The 20,208-nt window shown below is 45.0% G+C and overlaps 1 protein-coding gene across 1 annotated transcript in view; it reads right to left on the reverse strand.

Annotated features, from left to right (window-relative positions):
- The window catches only part of drd2a (dopamine receptor D2a), a 47,347-nt gene extending 27,486 nt beyond the window's left edge, over nucleotides 1-19,861 (reverse strand). The window contains exon 1 of the mRNA XM_071205169.1: nucleotides 19,473-19,861. The gene's annotated coding sequence lies outside the window, so the exon portion shown is untranslated. The remainder of the gene's footprint in view (nucleotides 1-19,472) is intronic.
- Nucleotides 19,862-20,208: the final 347 nt, after the last annotated feature.

The raw sequence follows: 20,208 nt of genomic DNA on the forward strand, positions 1-20,208 counted from the left end.
ACACAATCATTCTGAGTGACAGGGAACTCTGGCGGTCATCCGGGACTCATAGAACCGTAGTTACAGCCGTAACTATCTTTCTATTTCGTCCCTACTGACCGCCAGAGGCGGTGCTTTAGCACTGGATGACTTATACCAACAATGTCATGAAGAATTTTGATATACTTTATTAATCCCTGTGGGGAAATTGTTGCTCACCCTTGCTCACCACTGGAAGCAGCGGAGCTCGGCAAAAGGACCACGCCCAAAGAATGGGGAGTGGCGACATTGACCTGATGACAACTGGAGAATGTGCCAGAAGACTCCCACTACGCCGTTGCGCAGATGGTCTCCAGGGGCACCCCTCACAGGGCAGCCCAATATGTTGAGATGCTCCTTGTAGTGGCATCTCAGCCTGTGGGGCAGCCACTGGTTAGAGGGCCTAACCTCCTTTAGTGCCGCCAGGGCAAACTCAAGAGTTGCTCCTCCTGCCGTATACAGGCAGTAGCCTTGATATACACCCTTTGGGCACCCCCAGGGCACAGCAACTTCGATGTGCCGTACTCCTGAATGTCAAAGCGTGCCAGCTGGGCAGGCTGATTGAAGTGGGTTTGTGGAAGGACCCCGGGCGGGAATGCCACATTTGCCCAAAGGGCAACGCCTGAGAGTCTCACCTCGGGCATGTATTGTTTATGGAGAGGACATGCAACTCCCCGACTCGCTTCCCTGAGGCTATGGCAAGCAGAAATGCTGCCTTCGTGGGCAGCCACCTAAGCCCCACCTGGGCCAGGGGCTCGAAGGGAGGAGATGATAGGGCATCCGGCAGCAAGGGCAGGTCCCAAACCGGAGCCCTCGGGGTGCAAGGGGGACGCTGCCGTAAAGCCCCTGTCATAAAGAGGGACACCGACCTGTGGCACCCCGCCGTGGCGCCGTCGACCCGAACATGTCGGGCAGAATCGCAGCCACATAAATTCAGAGTGGAGTGAGAACGTCCACCATCTAGAAGGGACTGTTGTCTAAGCAACAATGTACATGCTGTCCCCAAGGAACACGCACATTCTTGCCCCCCAGTTGGGGTAGAAAGTGCGTGAGTGCAAGCTGCACGGCCCGAAGCTCTAGCAGGTTGACCTGGCGCGCACTCTGCTGGGCAGACTGCTGACCCTGAACGGTCCTGCCCTGCCGCACTGCACCCCACCCTGAGAGACATGCACCTATGGTGATGGTCTCCTGGCGGGATGGGATGGCGCCCATGGGCACGCCTACCAGGAGATAGGCCCTGCCCCTCCAGCGTGACGGAGAGTGGAGCAATGCTGCGACACCCTGACTTCACTGTGCCTGTGCCACTTGGCGTCCAAGTGAAGGCTGTTCAGCCACATCTGCATGGGGCGCAACGACAGCGGGCCTAAGGGCCCAGCGGCCGAGGCAGCTGCCAGTCTGCCCAAGGGCCGGAGGAACTGAATATAAGGCACCCTCTTGCCCGGCCCACGTGGAAGTAGGCATCCCTCGGTTGAGAACCACTCCACCTGTGCGTATGCAGTAGTCAGCATATAGAATGGCAGCACCTTCAGGAATCTGTTGATTCCTCTGAGGTCCAAGATCGGGCGAAATCAGCCGACTTTCTTGCTCACGAGAAAGTATGCCGAGTAGAACCCCCTGGTTAAGCAGAGGGTCTTACTGGGTTGATTGCGTCCTTGGACAAAAGGACGGACAACTCTTGGCCCAGAGGTAGGGCCCCTGCCGGATCGCTGACGACTGTTTAGACCCAGCTGAAGGCTAGGGGCCGGAGCTGCGGTCCGTACCCCTGGGTTAAGGTGAAAACCACCCAAGGGACGGAAGTACAGACTTCCCAGAAACTGAGCTGCTGCTGGGAAAGCAGCCGCCGACCACCCCCGGGATTTTAGGGCCCAGCCTCCCGGACCCTGGAGCCTCTTGGGGGGCTCCGGTAAGGCTCTGGGGCACAACAGCCCGCATAGAACCGTGCCTGGTTACAGTAGTAACCGCACATGCCGAGCACACAGCACCCGCCGTGAAGATGTTCTCTGCATATCATCCTAGTGCTAGGAGTCTAGTACTAGGAGCAGTAATACAACGATCTAGCGCTACTGCAATCAAACCCTACCGGGAGCGGGAGCACTGCCCTGAGTTAATAGTTAAGCTCAACAGCAAGGTGTTAGCCAAGCGGCTGCTGCTAACAACCAAGCGACCAAGTCAGAACACAAATGTTAAGACCAGATAATAGCTTCTAAGAAATAGAAAGTACTTACCTTACTTTCTGCATCTAAACGAAACACGGGTTTAAAGTATGACCCTCTGGGATTCCATACTTGATTGAATGAGGGACGCAGCCAAGCTGGGACTCAAATGCTAATGATAGCTCGGGCACAACGCCACAAGCAGAACTTTCAAAAGAGCATAAGGGCAACTTTATGGGAGAGGAAGCGGGAACACTGTCGTCACCAGAAAGTCTAAGCCACAAACAATAAGACGGTAATCAGGACAACTTGGCTGGGAGAGGGTGCGGAAACACAGCCATCACCAGCAACAAGCTGACACCAACCTGTCTGTCGAGGCTCTGCACAGCCGGCCACAGCTCCTGGAGGACGCGTTTAACGACCCGTAGCTCCGACTGTCAGTCGCGAAGCTGCACGCGGCCAGCTGTTTGCAGAGAAATCCCTCAGATCAAACGTTCAAACCTGAATGCTGTAGGCTACAAAAACGTAGCCACGGTACCCTCACGCAGCGAGAAGATGAAAGGAACAGATCCTCTGACGATACCGGCTGATATAGCCGGTGTCACGTGGGTCACAGGTGACTTTGTTGTTATTGGTACTCGAGCTGCGCATGCGCGCGATGGACATATCCAGTGCTAAAGCACCGCCTCTGGCGGTCAGTAGGGACGAAATAGAACCCAAGTTCCCATCAGCAAAAACACGTGGGTTTGCTATCCTGGCTCCAAAATAATGAGCTCCCCATTGACATCAGGACGGCAGAAAGCTTACACACCTTCCGGCGCAGACTGAAAACTCATCTCTTTCGTCTCCACCTCGAGCGATAGAATTACTAACAAATAACTACTAACAAAGCACTTATATACCAATAAAGGACTGGCTTATCTATAGCCAGTTGAGTAGCACTTGAAATACTTGGCTCTGTGAAACCTGATGTACTTATATGATTCTGTTTTCTTCAAGGTTGTGTCTTCCTGGTCGAATGTACTTATTGTAAGTCGCTTTGGATAAAAGCGTCAGCTAAATGCAATGTAATGTAATGTAACTACTACCACAACTTAGTCACAAGAAAGGCTGGTCAAAACCAGAAAGGCAATTCAAACAGGTCATCTACCTATACTATATGTCCAGCAGGCTATACGTTCAGCAAACAAAGGCACAAACCCATGAGGCACAATTTAGAATGGAATTGAGACAAAACGACTGCATGGCTGATAAGGAAATGATGTGCAAATGGGTGGGGAAATGGACGAGGAAGCTCAGGTGAGGGGGATGAGGTGATTGCAGGGCAGAGGGGAGAGACTACTCCTGGGATGAATGGAGGAATATCTGAGGGAATCTGGTCAAGAATAACACTAATTGGGTCATTGTGATGATTGTAAACCACATATGTCCAGTTGCAGAATGGAAGCTTGACAGTCATCGAAACAGTTATTATTAATTACACCACCAGAATTATTTGTGGTAAAAGATACAAAAGCTACTGTATCATGAGGCTAACATCAATGAGAGACTGCATGCAATCACTGTGCACAGCTGGTCCTTAAAATTATTGATCACAAGGCATAACATAATTCCAACCGTCCAATTATTTAAGAATTGGGAGTTAATTCAATCATTGTGTAAGCTGGGAGCTCTATAACTGAGAATGCTTTCTCTTACAACACAGATCAAATACACAGAGATATAACAAGTAAACTGTGAGCAATTTTAGCTACAAAAGAGTATTTCCCACGTTATTCTACAGTATTAATGTGAACGTTTAATTGCAAACAGCTGGATTACGAGCAGCAGCTACAGTGTTTCCATCATCATTAAACAGATTGTATAGTGCTTGAGCCTACCAAGTGACCTCTTAATTGTGAACAGTTGACCTGTGTTGCATACAATCCTTAAATAACCTCACTTTCTACCCACAATCCCTCAGTCTCACATCCAACCGCATCCTCTTATTCCCATGTGACCCCATCACTGATCTATGAAAGCAGGAGGCATTATCTGGCTATCCTGGATTTCCACAGAAGTGACAAGGATTTTCTCTGCAGACAGGCGAGGACCCCGGCTTCAATTGCCCGAAACAACAGATAAATAACAGAACAACAGATAAAAAAGCACTAGTGAGGGTGTTTGCTTTGTTCTTGTTACACAGATGCAATGTAGCATATGTCTTTTTTCTCTCTTTCATCAGATAAAGTGTACAATTACGTTCCAAGACCAAATAGAAAATGTTATTTACAAAAAGATTGACAAAAGCAGAGACATGTTTGAATAAATAAAGAGATTAAATGTTTTCATTTGTAAACATAGATATTAATGTTTCTATTTTTATATTATATTATAAGATTATAACTGTTACTTTATCTTTAACAGTATGCATATATGAGTGATGTTAGTTCTAGTGTGTTTCATAGTTTACTTTATGTTATTGATGGAGATTGCAGGCAACACATTATGGTGTAATTATTTTTGTAATAATGGGGCAATTACAAAATAATAAGAAGGTACAATTATGATATCATTGGGGAGCAAAATGGTCATGACAGTTTCTTATAAAAATCCAACCATAATTACTTTTTAATTCCTCCATAAATACACCCATTGTTGTCTATATTATTGTACCCTAAAATAATAGTACTTCTAGCATTATTTATGGTTAGCAACATTAGGCTGCTTCTTACAGAGCAACTGTTTTGAAATAATAATAATTGAATCTCCTATAAAATATTGAACGTCTCTGAACAGGCATCAGTCTGTGAAAAACGAATTGCTGTTGAGTGCTAATCTCCTCCAATCACCAGCGATTCAGTCATCAGTTTATTAAACCTTGTAGTAAACCGCACTGTTAATCTTACAATAAGCCCCATTTAATCAACAATTTGGTTGTGTTGAATCACTGCTATTCTAGAGCCCTGAAATATGATTGTCACACACACACACACACACACACACACACACACACACACACACACACACACACACACACACACACACACACACACACACACACACACACACACACACACACACACACACACACACACACACACACACACACACACACACACACACACACACACACACACACACACACACACACACACACACACACACACACACACACACACACACACACACACACACACACACACACACACACACACACACACACACACACACACACACACACACACACACACACACACACACACACACACACACACACACACACACACACACACACACACACACACACACACACACACACACACACACACACACACAACAACAGAACTGAAACACACCATTTACAATAGTGCCTTGAATACCACAAAACACATTTCAAAGTTACTATACTATTGTTTGAAACGCTCCGTTAACAATGTTTTCTGGGTTTGGAATGCGAGACATTTTCATTTAACACCTGTTTTAAGGGCAATTAAAGATACATTATTCCAACTGGAACCAAATAATCTATTAATAAATGTAATTTGTGTAGATAATATGGCGGTGCTAATGTTCTCTTTTCATTTCTAAATTATTGCCAGTTATGTATACCTGAATTCTTATAGATTTGTTTGTGTGACACGGTTAAACGGACATCCAGTTCTAATGGTACAGATAGGACATTTAGATTTTGCTAACCATGTCCACATGCATCATTTAATCCTTTACAAATCCCAGTACCTGCATATGCAAAGGGAAAGTAAAACCTCAATCTGATATCTCTTGGTCAATACTGTCAAAGTGTTTGATTCCACCCTGCGATAGCCTTCAACCTAATTCGTTTTCTATCTACCACATCCCCTCTTAGAAGGGGGCCAGAATCATCAATGCTGAATAAGTCAATGGCTATCTTGTGAATTCCCTTTCTCGTAAAATAGCTTTTGTTACTGTTTGAGTGAAGAGGCAACTCCTAACAATTTCCAAGCCTCTTTCTACAGGCTTGCTATGTATGAAGCTGCTATGTCTTTAAGTGTGCTGAAAATAAACCTGCTCATTCAGAGTAGCAATTACAGTGTCATTATCCTGGAGTTCCAATTATCCCTCTTTTCTCGCTGCACATACCAATACGAAATATTTTCTGGTAAAATCCTTCTTAAGTAAAGGTTCAATCAGTTTTGTTTGTCACCCTTTTGAGATGGGGCAAGACAAAATGGATAAGATGGTGAATGATTCAAAAGACATATATTGAAGACGTATTTGTCCTTTCTATATGAAACATAAAAAAGCACTCTTGCAGCCTCACTGTTGTGCCCTTAGTGGTACACCGATATGTTCATCAAACAGCTATAGTAGTAGAAGAGTTACAGTTTCAAAGACAGTGTTTGTAAAGATGATAAATCAATTCTATTTTTCAGGCAGTGTGCATCTCCCTAAGAAGAGGAAGAGAAATAAGAAGAGACAGCAGTTTATTCTGTCAGGATGCTGAGCTACAGCACTTGACATATACAAAAGTACAAAGGGACCGGTCGGTAATTTATTTGACTGACGTATGCAATAACCTGTATCACTGAAAATGGCATTCAGAGCAGAAATTGTAACTCTGACAAGGGACTTGGAATTTGGAGATCCTGTCAGAAAGAGGTGAAAATAAATCTAATATGAGGAACCAAACAGGAAGTTACAAGTCACATTGAGAGAAAGGAAGGAAGATATAAAGGGCTAAATAAAAGGCACTGAGACCAAATCCCTCTGGGCACAAATTCCACCTATACATCAATGTTATTGATACAGTACGACATAAAGGTTATTGTAGTGGCAATTCCAGCCATTACCTTCTCAAATCAAGCCATAAGGGTAAAAATGGTAGAGCATCCGCCCACTGGAAAGAGAGGAGAGGGAGGTTGGTAACAAGCCTCCATTGTCCTCATTAGGTTGTAGGGAAGCTCTAACCTAACAACCGGTCTTGTCTCTTGTGAGACACATGCACACACATACGTGCATGTACACACACATACAAAAAGAACACACACCTAGCTACTTTTCCATTACAGGCCAACAAACATGTAGGAACGGATGCAGGTGTACACAGACATCCATACACAGCTTCCCTCGACAGAGGCTTGTAAACCCCGAGTAAATCAAGTGCTTCTGTGAGCCCCACTGTACCTGTCTGCAACAACGGTGCTGTTTATAGTAAAACATAAAAGGTGAGGTTAATAAAACTGGGTTGTTCATGTCCGATGCTTGTCTGAACTTATTGCACAGTCATCTCAGTCATCTCCATAATCCTGTATATCCCTACACTATCCTGGAAGGTGCTGTTGGCTGTGGAGTGAACACAGATGCACTGAAGCAGGCAGATTATTTGCACTTGTGATTAGCAGATCAATGTGAAACCGTGCCAACATGTATCTTTTTGTATTTCTCCCTCCTCCCTCTGTGTTTGGCAAAGAGATACAGTCGTTTTTTTGTCATTATCAGTTTGAGGCTACATAACAGCATTGTTATCACCCACTGTGAAATAGGATATTATCCGTTGCCAGGTGAAAATGTTTCATAATTTTGACCTTTAATAAAACCGTTGTCAGCTTAAAAATGTGAAGCAGAGCCATTTACTTTAATTAATGGCCATGCAAGGGAACATTAATCGGAAGAGGAACAGTATGACCCAAACATTATTGATAGAGCTGTTATTTGTCACGATCTGTCTGTGTTGTATTTAGTCTAGATCTGTCTTTGGTTTTCTGTCTGCGTTGTGTTTTGTCTTGTTTAGATCTGTCTTTGGTTTCCTGTCTGTGGTTGCGTTCCAATAGTCCATTTAGCTTAGGAACCTTCCTAACCAAGTGAAATGACCCGGAAGTACGTCACTGGCAGCCATGATAAGTGCCGTTCCAATTCTCTAAATGAAAGGAAAGGAGGTTTCAAACTTCCTTTATAACCTCCTTTAGTTTAGGAACCACTGGACCTCTCTTGACGAAAGGAGAGGAGAAAATTCTGCCCCACAATGCATTGCAGCCGCAGCATTTGCCGTCAGTCGGCCGTTCACGGAAACAACCGATTATGACCGAGAAATGATATCATGAACGTTACGGTGCTTATTAAGCACTTTAAAACTTATGTGGTAAGTTGCCAAAGTGCTTTTTTCTGAACGTTCATCAGTATTATAATCAAAAAGAGAAATATGAACGTTAGTTTTTACTGAAATGATCAAATAGTCAACATTTCACAGTCTTTACTGAGCTGTGTGGAGTTTGGTCAACTTTTAAAAGATGTTTGAATGGTGATATACACAGTGATAGATGTTAAGGACTAACGTTTATAATAAATACATTTGTATTGATTTTAAGATATTTGCATAGTTCATATAATCATACGTATTGGGATCATTTGTATTAATGTGGACCGGAGGGGGTGACGAGCATAAGTTTCACTTTCCTTTTTTATTTCAATTCCAACTTTGGTCATGAAGAATATGTTTCTCTGTTGTCCACGTTCATAAAGTATAAAGCAACAGCATCAGAGCACGGTGCAGAGTCTCTAGATGAGTCCGTCGTTCTTATTAAACATCCATGTTGTAGTCCGCTGTATAGAAAACTGTAGTTTCCATAGTTTCCCCAGAGCAGCAGACGCACATTCATGACGTCCGCTGGCGCATCATAAACACGTCGGATAGTGAAAGTGCATTCGGATTCTCTAAAGTACCGCAGTCTCTTCTCCTAAGTCCTTTTGAATTATCCTATCCACTATCCCTTAACCCCGTGACGTTTCACTCAGAGGTCAAGGAATAGGAGATAGGGTTAGAATTTAGGAGCTGATTTTTGGATTATCGGAACGCAACCTGTGTGTGTGTGTTCCCTACCTGTTCCCTCCTACCTGTTTTCTTGATTGTGTTCACCTGGTGCCCCTGTGTTTTCTCCTCCCTCCTCACCTGTCTCTTGTTTCCTTGATTAGTCCTGTGTGCATTTAAGTTCTGTTTTTTCTGTCTGTCATTGTTGGTTCGTCGTTTGTCTGTGACTGTGTTCACAGGGGAGTGTTCTGTTTATCCGTGTTATCCTTGAAATAAAGGTATTTTCAGTGTCATCTGCATTTGGGTCCTGCCTGTTTCGCTCACCCGTAACAGAACCAACCAACCAAGGATGGGCCCAGCAGATCCATTTGAGCAGGAATTACTGAGTTTTTCCTTTTCTTTGGATTACTGCTCTGATCGGTGGAGGGGAACGTCCGGTGTTCAGCAGCGAGAGGCTGCTCTGGCAGAGGCGCACCAGATGGCTATTGAGAAACCAGGCTTAGTGAAATTCTTACCTGGCTGGATTTTGGACTTCCTCTCGGTGTGTGATTCCCGGCCTGCTGGCCCCAGGCGTGCTGTCCCCCTGCCTCCCGGTTCCCAGCCGGACACCATACGTCTCTGTGTGTTCCGTCTGGAGTCAACCCCTGCTTCTTCCCCATGTCCTGCTCCTGTCCAGGAGCCGTTCTCTGGAACTCGTCTGGCTTTCGGAAGTCCAGGCTAGCAGCCCGAGCCCCAAGAGCCATGGTTCAGGCCCCAGTTCTGGCCCCAGCAGCCATGGTTCCAGCCTCAGTCCTGGCCCCAGCAGCCATGGTTCCGGCCCCAGTTCTGGCCCCAGCAGCCATGGTTCCGGCCCCGGTTCTGGTCCCGGCAGCCATGGTTCCGGCCCCAGCAGCCATGGTTCCAGCCCCAGTTCTGGCCCCAGCAGCCATGGTTCCAACCCCGGTTCTGGTCCCAGCAGCCATGGTTCCGGCCCCGGTTCTGGTCCCAGCAGCCATGGTTCCGGCCCCAGTTCTGGCCCCAGCAGCCATGGTCCCGGCCCCGGTTCTGGTCCCAGCTGCCATGGTCCCGGCCCCGGTTCTGGTCCCAGCAGCCATGGTTCCAGAACCCGGTTCTGGCCCCAGCAGCCATGGTTCCGGCCCTGGTTCCGGCCCCAGCAGCCATGGTCCCTCCTCTAGTCCCAACTCAAGTCCCTTCTCTAGTCCCTTCTCCAGTCCCTTCTCTAGTCCCTTCTCTAGTCCCTTCTCTAGTCCCTTCTCCAGTTCCTCCTCTAGTCCCTTCCCAAGTCCCTTCTTTAGTCCCCTCTTTAGTTCCTTCTCTAGTCCCCTTTCAAGTTCCCTCTCGAGTCCCCTCTCCAGTTTCCTCTCCAGTTTCCTCTCAAGTCTCCTCTCCAGTTTCCTCTCCAGTCTCCTCTCAAGTCTCCTCTCGAGTTCCCTCTCGAGTCACCTCTCGAGTACCCTTTCTAGTCACCTCTCGAGTCCCCTCTCGAGTCCCCACTCAAATCCCCACTCAAGTCCCTACTGAAGTGCCGTTGGAGGTTCCGCTGGGGGTCCTGCCAACTCCATTTCCTGTCCCGTTGGGGGTCCCGTCCACTACTCTTCTGCCAGGGGTCCTGCCAACCCTATGTCCTGTCCCGTTGGTGGTCCCGCCGACTGCTCTTCTGCCGGGAGTCCTGCCAACCCTATGTCCCGTGCCGTTGGAGGCCCTGCCGACGATTCTTCTGCCGGGGGTCCTGCCAACCCTATGTCCTGTGCCGTTGGAGGTTCCGCTGGGGGTCCTGCCAGCTCCATGTCCTGTCCCGTTGGGGGTCCTGCCGACTACTCTTCCGCTAGGGGTCCTGCCAACTCCATGTCCTGTCTCGTTGGGGGTCCCGCCGACTACTCTGCTGCCGGGGGTCCTGCCAACCCTATGTCCTGTCCCGCCGACTACTCTTCTGCTGGGGGTCCTGCCAACTCCATGTCCTGTTCCGTTGGAGGTCCCGCTGAGAGTCCTGCCAATCCCATTTCTTGTTCCATTGGAGGTCCCGCCGTTACCTGTCTCGCCGGGGGTCCTGCCAACTCCTGGTCCTCTTCCATGGGGGATCCTGCCGAAGCCTGTCCCACCGGCTCAGGTTCCTGTCCGGCCGACACCGGGTCCTGCCCGGCCTCCGGAGCTGTCCCGTCGCCGCCTGCTTCGTCCCCTCGAGCCAGGCCCCCTGAGAGCCGCGGACTTCGCCTTCAAGCCCGGCCCCCTGAGTGCCGCGGTCTTCGCCCTCGAGCCCGGCCCCCTGAGTGCCGCGGCCTTTGCCCTCATGCTCGGCCCCCTGAGTTTGCCCGCTGTGGCCTTCGCCCCTCCATGGACTCTGCCTTGCCCCCGGGCCGTCCGCCCGAGACCCCCTCCATGGACTCTGCCTTGCCCCCGGGCCGTCCGCCCGAGACCCCCTTCATGGTCTCTGCCTTGCCTCCGGGCCGTCCGCCCGAGACCCCCTCCATGGTCTCTGCCTTGCCCCCGGGCCGTCCGCCCGAGATCCCTTCCGGATCCTCCGCTGTGCTCCTGGGTTGTCAGCCCAAACCCGTCCTCCTGACCCCCTCCACCCACCCTGGTGGCCCTAGTTTTGTATCACTATTTGCACATGCAGATGAAGGGGCCTGTTATAGCATGCTACAAACGAATGAGACTGGAAATGTATAATTGACACATATTAGTACACTTTAAAATCTGATTTTGAGCTGCTTCCACCAGTTCTGCAAGCATAAAGAAACGGACCACAGAGGATAGGATGCAACAAGTAAGCCTGGAAAAAGGTCACAAGGCCTGATGGATTGGTAGTGACAAAATATCTTGTGGTGGTCATTTTTACCAGGCAATTGAAAGGAATTCGTGTTTTCTCATTTGCTTTCAAGCTGCTCTGTGATCGCTGAGAGGTGGTCAAGACGGGAAATCTATCTACAATTGGAAGAAAATAAATATTACATTGGTGATTTAAGAGGAGAAGATGGAATATAAAAGAATGTATTCAATCACTGCTTCCAGTAAAAAAGCGGTAAGAAGTGGTGGGTGTGTAGGGTCTATTACTGTAAGTGGAAGCTTTCACTAAAACGCTCAAATGATTGGTATTGAAAATTGTAATCTACCTAACTATGAAGCAAGAAATGTCTGTGTGTGTGTGTGTGTGTGTGTGTGTGTGTGTGTGTGTGTGTGTGTGTGTGTGTGTGTGTGTGTGTGTGTGTGTGTGTGTGTATCTCTCCATCTCCTCCTTTCAATGGACTTCACCCATGGCAGGTAATGCTTGGAACCGAAAGACGAGCAGTGTTCAAGCTGTTCAAATTTGAATGTTCAACACATACTTTTAGGAGTCAAGCAACCGGCCGTCCCGAACAGGCACGCAATCCTAACAGGCACCCCCCCACAACACTATAAGCAACAATACAGGGAGCTTGGCAAACGTCCCTTCCAAACGGCCCACACTAGAAACTGTTGATACTGATTTAATATCAATCCCATGCTGACTCAAAAATCTGGATGTATTGTTGACAATGCGCCAACAAGCTATTAGACTCAATTATTTTAATATAAAACCCTTCACATTTATATATATATATATATATATATATTGATTTATAGAGCAATGTTTGAGTCACACCTGCTGTTGTCTGACACCTTTAAGAACTATCCTGCTCACTTACACTCATGTATACAACGTGTAAATAAAAAGGTTTAATTGGTTTATCACAACATTCAATTGGTGGCCCTAACATTTAAATGAGAGAGTCCCTTATACTGCCAGATGCTGTATACTTCAATTATATGTATCCTATACACTGTGAGCACAGTATTATAAAAACAGTCAACATATTAGATCGGAGATGACTTATCACCTATTAAGTATTACCCACTCATCTTTTGAAAAACCTTACTGTCAGTTTTTTCAAATACGGGGTGCCTGGAGGCTTTGCTATTTTCAGAGATTAGCAGTTCCTCGTTCCTCGTCTTGTGTTGGACAATAATTTATCAAAGCTACGACCAAAAGGTCATACAGACAGGAGAATCTATGCTTGCTTTGTTCACCCAACAAAACACTAAGACTCTTGAGGAAAATGTCAAGGAAGCTGCCACTGAGGGGCTGTTTAGTAAAACCCAGCTTTCATTTGGTACTTGACACAAGAGCTTGAACAATATAGTTCAAAGTGATGCGTGATTCGTGTCACGGCACGCTTGTATCTTACACATCACCCCACTCCATCTCACTTTCACCTTTTTAATGTTTGTCCTTTTAAAGACTGATTTTCAGAGTGTTTGAGTGAGCTGTGTAAATATGTTTTCTTTGTACACCACGATGGTCTTAGTGTTTCAGGCACCATCTGGTGGAGTTCAAATTATCTGGTCTTAGTACCACTAAATTAAAGTCCACAGGGAGAAACTCTTAAATGGACCACACTTTCAAATTTCAGCGTATTCAGACCAAACACACTCTATATTGAAATAATTGGGAAGACATTTCCTTTCTCTAGGGACAAGCTGTTGCTTCTTTCTACTTTTGCTTATAATCCTCATTGCTTCCCCTCTCCTCTAATAGACACCCTGTCAATTGCTGCACATAGTTATTTCAAACATTTTACCTTTGATGTTATATCAAGCTCTACAGGAGCCATAACTAATTAAGAAATGTCCAATCCAATTATATTCATTGTGTGTATGTATGCAATGCACATGTGTCTTTAATGCACCAATTGTGACTGCTCGAGAGGGTGTCTTATATCCTCTGATAATGCAGCCTTACTGTAGCTAAAGCACGTTCACACCTCTCAGTGCATATATTGTGTGTGTATAACTTATTTTTGTCTGCTTTTTACGGCAATGTAATTATAAATGTGATGATGCATTTGTTAAGGTGTTAGTTATTGTCAAGTGTAACTGCACCATAAAGGCAAATAATACAGTGCTGTGTGAGTGCACCTCTCCATGAGGATGATATAATATATATATAATAATTACTGTTAAGAAAGAATTTTCTATGAAACACACACACAAAGAGAGCACACTTATGGCAACATAATACAAACCCCTCATTTAGGTTACAATCGTAACTCGAACACAATGCAACATACTGTATATATACACAATCTGTAGTAATGTGTTTATATCATGGACGCATCATTAATGCACACACCAACCTGCCACCATAACTTTGAGAATATAACTGTAACATGGAGCATTATCAGATCCTGATGGATTTCTTATTGGCTTTAGGACCTAATTGACTCCTCCATCCTTTCAGTGATGGTGCCAGTCCCTAGTGTGTGTGGACGTATTTGACATGCTGGGGAATGGGTTTCAGGAGAGAAGAGAATGTAGGCCAGTCAGATACATTCACATAGATCCAATACCATTACATTATTAACTGCTCAAAACACAATGGGGCTGCTGAGCCACATACAAATACAGGAGGAGATGCACTGGTGTTTTGGTGCTACGTGTGCATTATGCCAGATTATTGTGAAACCGCTGCGAGTCGGAGGAGTCTGCTGTGCGGTTACACTGGTTGTTATTTTGAGGTCATTTTGGGTTTTAGTGCATCAGTTTCCGCTGAAAATGTAAACTATTTATATTTCATGTTAACTCACTTATGTTCTAGACAGAACCGAACAAAAAGGTCACCAAAGCTCTCTTATCCACCATTTCTTAGCCTTTTTTGTTTATCATGGTCCAAACAATGTTCCCTCTTAGTTTTTTGTATTCCTCTTCAGGTTACATTGACATAATTACGGTTAACATCTACTGCTTTTAAAACTCTGAGACTGCTGTAAGAGCGGGGCTTTCCGGGATTTAGTGTATACTAACATTACTATATTACATAATACCAGGGGCGGCGGGTACTGTAGGCTAGGGAAGGCTAACGGCCCGTCTACACTACAGGCATCAAACAAATCTTGAAGCTGGGCGTGTCTGAGGCTTGGCGATTTCTCGCGCCCAAGGCGACAAACAACCAATCAGGAATCTCCCGCCCGCCCCCGGCATACAAAGCAATAGCAATATTAAAACGAAGTAAACTGGATATAAAATCCCCAAACAGGTGAAAACCTACCAGTTTCATCCACTGTCTCTGCCACCTCCCTCCATGCCTCGCTCCTCCGGTTTGTATCCCGGTAGATCAGGGGTGGGGAACCTCCGGCCTCCGGGCCGTATACGGCCCGCGAGACAATTTGGTACGGCCCTCGAGGTAATTTATAAACACACGCAAAAAATAAAAAAATGAAAGAAATCTAGACCGCAAAAAAATTAAACAAGCGAGTGCCTGTTTTTCCTAGCCAAGGTCAGGGTCCTTGAACACAACACGAGCCTAACGTGTCATCACGTGGTATATGTCTCGACTGACAGGGGTGCAGTTCTGACGGAGAGCACCAGAACGCCACTCCAGCACTTCAGAAATTGCAGTACCGATAAGTCCATACTCATGCCGCAGTTTCTGCGTGTCTGTGTCTTTAGTTGAAAGCCCAGTGGCGATCTGCTCATCTCTCATACTGATCAGACAGTCAATAACTGTGTTGTTATCATTAGCATCTGGTTAGTTAGCTATGCTAACGAATATAAGAAGCTTTGTCTACAACCAGTGAGGTAAAGGCACATCTTTATATGATCATTATAGTTATAAAAAAAATAAGAGAATAAAGTAAACAGGTATAAAATACTATATGACAGTTATTAATAAAGAAGAATACAGTTTGAAAGGGCAGTGATTTGTCAAATATCCATAAATTAAAAGAAAATCTGCTTACAGTTGTGTTTGGGTGTTGAGAGATGTGTCCATAGATCTCCTAATGTTGCTCTCAAAGTGCACCAGATTGATGCTTTTAACTTCAACATTTAAAAACAAATCTTCCCAGGGGAGCACGCCACACCCTGCACGTGCATGCATACGCGAGTCATGGTGAGATATCTGGATTAAGAGGTTGCTTTTTCTTTGCACAGAATGAAATGAATGGGCTGTGATTTTAGTTTTTTTAAGCAGAGGTCAATAACTTGTACGGCCCTCTGAGGATATTGTAAAAATTGAAATGGCCCTTGAGAGGAAAAAGGTTCCCCACCCCTGCGGTAGATGAACAGAGACTGATCATACAGCACCGGGTGATTCACTACCGCTCCATTTTTTTGAATATGAGGAAATGACCTGCGTAGTCTCTCCCAGCATACACGCGGTTTGATTGGCTAGCGCTTGTACTGTCAGATTTGCATACGCGGGATTTGATTGGCTGATGCCAAGCATCGAGCCGATAGATGCTCGTGATGCTTGCAAAGCCATGCCATGCTCCCCACAATGCAGTTCGGCGAAGATTCAAAATCTTCTACGTCACCCCATTCAAATGAATGTGCGAAGCGTTGAAAGCATTTTTCGATGCCTGTAGTGTAGACGGGGCGTAAGCCTTCCCAAATATTTGTGTCACTGCATCCTGGTAAAATAAAAATATATAATGTAGCCTATAATGTTTGTGTCTTTGACATTAGCGCTGCTATGCAGCCAGTTCAACAGACCCTGGATATGTTTGAGTTATCTTAACTAACCCTAACAAACGAGATCTCGCTAAGCGGTCCTTCGACGTGGTTATCAACTCGGTAAATCAAGCCAGGGTTTCTCTCTCCAGCTGAGAGCGCGTTCACGTGAAAGGGGCGGGGTTAGCTACATTTTACCAATCACAAACAGGGACAAGTGTATTGACAGCGCAGCGTCATACTTCATTAATGAAAAGTAAACTAATATTAGACAAATATGAACTTTAAACATCCATGATTTAAACATATAATCCAGGATACAAGCCACATAGTTGCACCTGCAAGGAGAATACAGAACAACTGGTTAAAAAATAAATAATCTGCAGTGTTTGAATTATAGGTTTGAATGCGTACAACAGTTGTATGATCACTGCCCCACACATGAGTGGATCTGACTTTAATTACATTTGAGTGTTTCGTCAACTTAATGTGTTGCTTAAAAGAATACTTCTGCATACAGTATATGTGACAATGTAAGTGTTGCACGGCCAGATACGGCTCGAGAAGCTGACTCAGATAAGGAAATATTGTGATATTATATGATCGATGATCTGATTGATGATGTGATATGAATGACAAGCGACACTTCGGCGTCTTCTCTGCATAGGTTACGGCAGTTTAAACTGTATTTCCTTTATCCTGTAATATGACTTGATAGATTTAAACTCCGCACACTGAGCTCTGATTGGTCAGCAGGCGGTGCTGTCATTGAGTTGATCTCTTTTCTATAGACGCCGGAGGCGGGCAGCGTCAGGTAAAAAAAAAGTTATTTAGCCTTCCCAAACCGGAGCCTCACGCGCCGCCTATGCATAATACCCTGACATTTCTGAAAGCACCACATATAATCATCTCAAATCATAAAGCATCAAAGTATGCAAGATGCCAATTAACTTCATGGCATCATCATGGCATAGAGGACTTTATTATTAAACATTGGCTTTACTTTCCCAAATGGGTAATGCCAGAAGAATGCTTCTACAAATAATAACATTACGAACAAAAAATATGTTACGTTTTGACATTGCAGAGCTTTTTGTAGCATCTTGTAAACATAAACTAATGCTTCAATTTGAAATGATTTGTTACTTTATTCTAATGGCTTGACCCCTGTAGCACATATGGAGAATGGCTTTTTTTGTGAGTGTCTGTTTATTAAATGAGGTTTTTATTTTCAGAGACAAATTTGGGCGATACAAGCCTGTAAACAAACAGGTTTGTAATTAAATGTAATCACGGGCCCAGGCTGAAACACGGTGTTGTTTTTGTTGAGTACATGTCATCTCTCTTGGGAGCAGTGTGCTGAATTGAAATGTCACTATTGACTGACCAGCTGCATCAAGTGATTTGGCTTTAAATCCCTTAACTATTGTGCTAATAATGTGCCTTATCCACTTAAGACTGTACCACTATGATGTAAATATCCTCATGTAGGCTTATCTCTCACAACGTAAAGCTATAGCAACGTCCTAATGGGTGTTGTCTTTTCCTGATACTAATCCATCTAAATCATGACGAGATAAATATCAGTTTTTTTTAATTAATAGTTGTCTGGAGGCAATCAGGAGATTTGATTCAATTGTAGCTGTCTGGCTTAAACAGCTGGACTTGACAAGCGCTACTTCAGGCAGCCCTTTCGTCGCTGTTTACTTCACAAGGTGTGACACATCACAGTCAGGAAGACGTAGAATCCATATGAATGAACATTGTGTCTGGAAAACTGTCACTGGACAGACAGCAAATTGACACTACATTCAGTCTCAGGAGTTCCCTTGGTATTTGAAAGATGCAAACACTTGGAGCAAGCATTTCACATTTCTCCTTTAAGAAACCATTCCAATTGTTAATTGTGGCCATGTTGAGCTAACAAACCCAACTGTCCCTGTCCACTGGTGGTCCTTTTTGGTGAAAGCACAAATTCGGTTAACAGAATTGAGCTATCCAAAAGACCATACCTTAGTTGCTGACCACATGCCAAAACAGTTTGACATGAGCCATCTTGTTCCCAATCACATTTTTCCTTTTTTCAAATGTTGTCTTCAGTTACTGACTGAATATCAATATCTGCATCATCATTATCACCATTCTCTTCCATCTGTTTGGGAAATGGCAAACTAAGCATATTTCAACAAAAATAAAACAATGCAACAACATCATGCTACATGTTTTATTATACATGCAATTAAATACATACATTACTTAAAGGCCACTATCAACTCTGTGACAGTATGACTGATAGGTTGTTAGCCCACAGGTTTCAGACAGCTGCAGATAAACCACCCAGGTCTGTTCACCTAATTTATATTGCCTGTTAACTTGTGAAAGCTGCTCAGCGAGGGTTGATAGGATACATGACGGGTTGTTCAGCCAGAACAGCACACACCTGCCCTGCACCGAGCCCTGTGTCGAGGACGCGCTGCCCCTGGAGAACCTAGCACTAATTACAAACTGGAAGGCACAAACAGATCTCAAATCAGCTCCGTGGGTTGGAAAGGAGAGCTTGACACATTGTCACATCTCAATAATTAAACGACAACTCACTTAGAGCACTTTTGCTGGGCTCCTAATACGGCGGAGAGCAAATGTTTGCTTTCAGTTGTTTTACACCGGAGACCAACCCGGATCAATACTGACAACAACATACCTGCTATACAAATAAATCTTCCCGATAATGCGTCTGTGACACAAACACTGTTGATGTGCTTTCGCCCTCACACTCGCTCATTCACAGAAACGGTCTTAAAGTGTTAATTTGCAAATAGACAAATATTTCGAGTTTGGATTCATCTTAAAATAGTCCCACAACAGCAAATTCATTCTGAAAGTTAATAGTTTAGGGAATCACACCCAATAAATCACTTTATATCACCCCATATATCTCAGTAGGTATAGGTTTCACTGGACCACCGAACCCTGCTGGATAGAATATGTTTCACATATATTCACAGATCCAAGCAAGATAATCTTATTTTTGCAAATTTGGCGCATTACACAGGGAAACAAATGTGTCTTACCTTCACGCCATAAGTTTGACTGAATCTTTGTTTTTACGGGTTAGATCCAAGCGCACCCCAGTTAGCTCCTACTGAATCCGTCATTTGCTTTACACATGGTTTACTCTTTGAAATGGAAACGAATCGGTGCGGCGGTTTGGGTCCGAGGCATTAGTACAGGCTGTTGGGGGACAACTACACTGGCGATGAGAGCCTGAACATAGGATGCATACAAAACATAAATAAATAAAACTGCTTTAAATATTTAACTGTTTCCCGGTTATTTGGCGAAAACCTCGAGGAAAGCGTTTCTTCCCTCTCGATCTCTAGAGAAGCACGCTGAAACCGTACGGTGTCCGTATGATGTCCAGGAGCTTTACGCACGGAGTTACCTTCGGCACTGACTGAGGAAGGCGAAGACCCACAGACTGTGGAAAATAAAGGCGGGGTTACATCTGTTTAAACCCTGGAAGGGACGTATATTTCCTTTACGGTCACCGTCCTTGGGGGCAGACCTTGTCACCTTATGTTTTCCTGACATTTTCAGTACTGCGTGCCAATTTACGCCACAAGCTGGATCCAAAGGATTCCATCCACTGGCGGACGAGAGTGGACGAGATTTGAAAAATAAATAGTTTGCTACTAATTTAGTACAAATTCATTTTAGGCGGTGAATCGTGATAGACTTAGTGCATGACGTGCATGCATGGAAAATGGCAATGGAGTGGGAATAACACTACATTTGTACCCATATACA

This window comes from Pseudochaenichthys georgianus, chromosome 13 (genome assembly GCF_902827115.2).
Source record: "Pseudochaenichthys georgianus chromosome 13, fPseGeo1.2, whole genome shotgun sequence".
Classification (NCBI taxonomy): Eukaryota; Metazoa; Chordata; class Actinopteri; order Perciformes; family Channichthyidae; genus Pseudochaenichthys; species Pseudochaenichthys georgianus.